A 6,592-nucleotide genomic window follows, 5' to 3' on the forward strand; every position below is an offset into this window, starting at 1 on the left:
CTCAGTGTTTTTGGGTGCAGGAAACCGCATGGTGCTTTAGCACCATGCGGTTTTGAAAAGGTGCAAGGAACGTTTCTCTGCGTATAGCAGCCCATTCAAGTGAATAAATGGGCTGATGTGACCACACAAATGCAGCTTGCGGGGAATGCATAGATGTGAACGTAGCCTTACACAAGTCAGAATTGCTAACTCATTTCTAGCCAGGGGCGGACTGACCATTTGGAAACTCGGGCACTGCTCGAGGGCCCAGGGTCAGTAGGGGGCCCCATGAGATGCCCCTGGTACCTTTTTCATAGGCTTTTTTGAGTTTGGGCAAGGACACAGGGGCCCCATGATCCCCTATTGCCTGGGGGCCCCATGAGTTGTCTGTCTGCCCCTGTTTCTAGCATTAAAATTTTGGAAGAAGAAAGTGGCTAACACATGTCAGGTTTTCTTTTTCTACATTCAGACTGTGATAACATTGATAACAGTAACAGTGCGGAATTCACAGCGTTTTCTGTGTGAATTCCTCACCACATCACAATCGCACCCCGTTCATGCAAACCGCTGCAGGCAGGTGTGTATTTACCACAAGGCAAACAAGGCATTTGCCTAGGGTGTCATTGTTCAGGGGGTGGCAGCACTGCCCCTTGGAAGAAGGGACACACGTGGCATGCGGTCCTGGTGGGTTCCGAGAGATGCTGTGGGTTTCATGACAGTGTATGCACAGCCCGACTCTTATTCCTGGGGATGTCCGGAGCTGTGAAGGTGAGTGTCTTTCTCTCTCTCGCCATGGGGGATGGTGTGGGGAGCAGTGGTAGTGGAAGGCTGGGGTGGAGGGCAAGGGTGCTCTTTGTCAATGTCAGGCTCTTTCTGCAGGGGGGGGCAATTTTTGTGTTGCCTAGGGCAGCACGAAACCTAAATGCACCACGTGGCATCCCTGGTTCACTCTGATGCGGTGCAGAATTTGATGGGTTGAGCTTCGCTTAAGGAGAAGATTTCCACTCATTTTAGAGAGATTGTCTCTCAATTCTAGTTATGTCTCATGGTCAAGAAGTGAATGGAAATTCCCCCAATAGACCACAGATAGCAAAAAAATAAAGCTGACATAAATAATAACTGTAACAGAGCTCAGAAATATTACCCTCTAAAAGAAGATTTGTTAAATGAACCTACAGTGCCTGGAAAAAATATTCATAATCCGTGGAATTTTCCTCATTTTGTCATGTTACAACCAAAATCATAAATGTATTTTATAGGGATTTTATGTGATAGACCAACACCAAGTGGCACATAATTGTGAAGTGGAAGGAAAATGATAAACGGATTTCAACATTTGAAAAGTGTGGAGTGCATTTGTATTCAGCATTCTTTACTCTGATACCCCTAACTAATAGGGTGTCATTGTTCAGGGGGGGCAGCACTGCCCCTTGGAAGAAGGGACACACGGGGCATGCGGACCTGGTGGGTTCTGAGAGATGCTGTGGGTTTCATGACAGTGTATGCACAGCCCGACTCTTATTCCTGGGGATGTCCGGAGCTGTGAAGGTGAGTGTCTTTCTCTCTCTCGCCATGGGGGATGGTGTGGGGAGCAGTGGTAGTGGAAGGCTGAGGTGGAGGGCAGGGGTGCTCTTTGTCAATGTCAGGCTCTTTCTGCAGGGGGGGGGGCAATTTTTGTGTTGCCTAGGGCAGTACAAAACTTAATGCACCACTGGCTGCTGGTATGTATGTTAAGTTAACAACACCCCGAAATCTGTCCGCAAAATGTGCGATGTGCAGAATCTGATTGCATGGATGTGAATACCCATTATCTGATTCTAGTGCGGACCAAAAAAAGGGTCCTGCACCTCTTTGGTGCGGATGCGGTGTGATTTGAGCCATACAAAGTGTATGGCTCAAATCGCACCACACAGAATTTGCATATGATTTGTACAGGAATGCGGTGCAGTTCCTGCACGAATCACATGCAATATACTTCACCGCACAAGTGTGAACCCAGTGTAACTGATGCTTAAAAAAAAAGAAAAGAAACTTTAAATCCTACCTAACACATACTGACCGAGACCCTTGACCTAGTTTGGTTTATTTTAGGTTCTTCACAGACCTTTTTGTTTCCATTCTCTTCTCTAGCAAAAAGAAAAAGATACAATGTATATTTTATTCCATTTAGGAGAATAAAGAGTACAGAGGTGAGCTGTACAGTTATCCCTGGTTCACTCTGATGCGGTGCGGAATTTGCAGCGTTTTCTGTGCAAATTCCGTATCACATCAGCTTCCCCGTTCATGTGAACCGCTGTGGGTGTGTATGTTAAGTTAACAACACCCCGAAAGTGATCTGAAAACGCGGTGCGATGTGCAGAATCGGATCACATAGGTGTGAATACCCAAAAAAGGGTCTTGCACCTGTTGGTGTGAGTGCGGTGCGATTAGAGCCATACAAAATGTATGATTCCAATCACATTGCACACAAATCGATTTGCACAGGAATCTGGTGCGGTTCCTGTGCGAATCACATGTAATATATCGCACCACATATATGTGAACCCAGGTTAAATGATCACTGTGATAGCATTCACATAGCAGTCACAGGCTATCACAGTGAACTTGTGATTGAGAGCCGATCCTCCCATCCCCTAATCTTTAGTACACAATCTGGAGCTGACGGTGACAGCTCGATCTCTGTGCTGAGAGTTCTCACAGCACAAACACAGGTACATACATAGGCAGTTCAACATAAAAAGACTTTCCTTCTTCAGTGTGTATGCTCGGCAGAAAAGGATAATGTTAAATTATGGATAGCGTTTTAGGGCTCATGCGCATGGATATATTTGCAGCAGTGTGGGCGTATAGTATGAAATATCCCTGTATTTGTGACGCTGTTGCCATATTCTGTCTATAGAAATGGATTACAAAATACCCCGTACCTGGTATACTGCTGTAAACAACAATACTTGCATGTACAGATGTATAACTGCGTACAGCATGTTTTGTAATAATTCCTGAGGACAGAGTTACGCAACAGCAGGGGCTCCCTGGTGCCTCAAATACAGGCTCATTTTATGATGTATGCCTATACGCCTGCAAATACATCCATGTACAGTACTTGGTCCAAAGGGTTCAGGTTACAGTTGCAAGAAAAAGTATGTGAACCCCTTGGGATTACGTGGAGTTTTGCATGAATTGGGCATAAAATGTGCTCTGAACGTCATCTAAGTCACAACAATAGAAGAACACAGTCTGCTGAGCATAATACTACACAAACATTAGATTTTGCCATGGTTTAATTGCACATAACTTGTAAACATTCACAGTGCAGGGAGGAAAAAGTATGTGAACCTTTGGACCTAATAACTGATTGACCCTCCTTTGGCAGCAATAACCTCAACCAAATGTTTCCTGTAGTTGCAGATCAGACCTGCACAAAGATCTGGAGTGATTTTGGACCACTCCTCTTCACAAAACTGTTTCAGTGTAGCAATATTCTTGGGATGTCTGGTGTGAATCGCTCTCTTAACCACTTGCCGCCCAGCCCATGTATAAATACGTTGGCAGGGCGGCATGGGCAGGCAAAACCATGTTTTAAAACGTGTGTTTTGTAAACAGGTAGGGGGCGCGTGTGAGGCGCGCAGCCGCCCTACCTGTCCCGCCGATCACAGCCACGGATGTCAGTCGCCGGGTCACAGCCGGTCCTTACCGGCTATCTCCCGGCAACCAGTGACAGAGAGCACAGCTGCAGTAGCTGTGCTTTCTGTCACTTCCCTGACAGCTCCAGGACAAGCTGAATGGGACAGAAGAGTTTCTCTCTCCCGATCAGCAGTGTCCTGTGCAGTACACACCCCCGCCCCCTAGTAAAACACTCCCCTCACACAGATAACCCTTCCCTGAAAAATAAAGTTAACCCCTTCTTCCCCAGTGCCATTAGTACAGTGTCAGTGTTTTTTTTTTTGCACTGATCACTGTATTGGTGTCACTGGGGATGTCAGTGACCCCAAGTCAGTACCCCCCAATGTCAGAATGTCCACAGCAGTCCCGCAGTCCCACCATAAGTCGCTGATCGCCGCCATAAGTCACTGATCGCCGCCATAAGTCGCTGATCGCCGCCATTATTATTATAAAAGAAAACTAAAAATCCCAGTATCTTTCCCGCCATTTGTAAACGCTATAACTTTCACGTAAACCAATTAATTTACACGTATTGGGTTTTTTTTTTTAGCAAAGACATGTCGCAGAATGCATTTTGGCAGAAATTTATGACTAAATTTGATTTTTAAATTTTTTTTTTACTGGACATGTTTTATAGCAAAAAGTCCAAAATATTGTTTTTTTTCCTCAAAATTGTCAGCCTTTTTTTTTATAGCGCAAAAAATAAAAACCGCACAGGCGATCAAATACCACCGAAAGAAAGCTCAATTTGTGGGAAAAAAAGGATGTAAATTTAATTTATGTACCGTATTGCATGACCGCACAATTGTCCGTTAAACTAGCGCAGCGCTGTATAGCAAACAAATGGCGTAAATTGCAGTATCTATACCTTAGTTTGTAGACGCTATAACTTTCACACAAAGCAATCAATATACACTTAGTGGGATTTTTTTACCAAAAACATGTAGCAGAATACATTTTGGCCTAAATTTATAACCAACTTTGAGTGTACTTCATATTTTTTATAGCTGAAAGTAAAAAATATTGTTTTTCTTCAAAATTTTTTGCCTTATTTTGTTTATAGCGTGAAAAATAAAAAGCGCACAGGTGATCAAATACCAATGAAAGAAAACTCTATTTGTGTGAAAAAAGGGACGTAAATTTCGTTTGGGTGCAGCATTGCATGACCGCGCAATTATCAGTTGAATTAGTGCAGCGCCGAGTAGCAAAAAGAGGCCTGGTCATTAAGGGGGGTAAATCCTCTGGAGGTCAAGTGGTTAAGGTCATGCCACAGCATTTCAATCGGATTGAGGTCAGGACTCTGACTGGGCCACTCCAGAAGGCGTATTCTGTGCTGTTGCAGCCATTGTTTTGTTGAATTACTTGTTTGCTTTGGGTCATTGTCCTGTTGCATCACCCATCCTCTGCGGAGCTTCAGTTGGCGGACAGATGGTCGTACGTTTTCCTACAAAATGTCTTGATAAACTCTGGAATTCATTTTCCCATCAATGACAACAATCCATCCAGGCCCTGAGGCAGCAAAGCAGCCCCAAACCATGATGCTCCCTCCGCCATGTTTTACAGTGGGGATGTGGTTTTGATGTTGGTGTGCTGTGCATTTTTTTCTCCACACATAGTGTTGTGTGTTCTTCCCAAACAACTCAATCTTGGTTTCATCTGTCCACAGTATATTTTGCCAGTAGTGCTGTGGAACATCCAGGTGCTCTTTTGCAAACTTCAAACGTGCTGCAAAATTCTTTTTGGACAGCAATGGCTTCCTCCGTGGTGTCCTCCCATGTACCCCATTCTTCTTTAATGTTTTCCTTATTGTAGATGTGTCAACAAAAATGTTAGCATGTGCCAGAGATTTCTGTAGGTCTTTAGCTGACACTCTGGGATTCTTCTTTACGTCATGCAGCATTCTGCGCTGTGCTCTTGCAGTCATTTTTACAGGACGACCACGCCTAGGGAGAGTAGCAACAGTGCTAAACTTTCTCCATTTGTAGACAGTCTGTCTTACCGTGGACACATGAACATCAAGGCTTTTGGAGATACTTTTGTAACCCTTTCCAGCTTCATACAAGTCAACAATTCTTGATCGTAGGTCTTCTGAGAGCTCTTTTCTGCGAGGCAGGGTTCACATCAGACAGTGCTTCTTGAAACCAGTAAACCCAAAACATGTGTGTGTTTTTTAAGGGCAGGACAGCTGTTAGCAACACATCCAATATCATCACACTGATTGGAGTCAAGGTTGGCTCACTCCTGGCTCCAATTAGCTCTGGGAGAAGTCATTAAGCTAGGGCCTCACATACTTTTTCCTCCCTGCACTGTGAATGTTTACATGTTATGTGCAATTAAACCATGGCAACATCTAATTCAGCAGACTGTGTTCTTCTATTGTTGTGACTTAGATGACGTTCAGAGCACATTTTATGCCCAATTCATGCAAAACTCCACATAATCCCAAGGCGTTCACATACTTTTTCTTGCAACTGTATAGCATTCAAGTATAGCTAAAGCTAAAATGTTTTTTTTTCTAGCTTTTGTTAGAAGTTCTGTCCGGTTTTTATTGCTCTGTACCTTCTGTGATGGTTCATTCTATTTGGGACAGTAAATCAACGTTTTATGGTTGTCACCAGAACAAGAGGTGTTGAGAAATCTTCCAGTTGGGACTACTTTCCTTTTCCAGTATCAGTTGTCTAAATGTGGCCATGCCCTAGTACAATTTCATTCAAATATTTTTGTTTTAAGAAAGTTTGTTTTCAATTTTTATTCATTAGAAGGGTCAAATCGACATTTACTTTCTAGCATAGTGACAAGAAAATATGAAGGAGAAGGATGGAAACTATTTCTCAAATGAACAAATGTCTAACAGTGAATGTGGTTTTCTTTTGGGAAAATCCATTCACTCCTAAAATGAATGTTAGAAGCCAAGTAAATTTGAAGTGCTTTCAAAAAACATTCATCAAAT

The sequence above is a fragment of the Staurois parvus genome, unplaced genomic scaffold (genome assembly GCF_062004578.1).
Source record: "Staurois parvus isolate SC_StPar_1 unplaced genomic scaffold, SC_StPar_1.0 ptg000694l, whole genome shotgun sequence".
NCBI lineage: Eukaryota > Metazoa > Chordata > Amphibia > Anura > Ranidae > Staurois > Staurois parvus.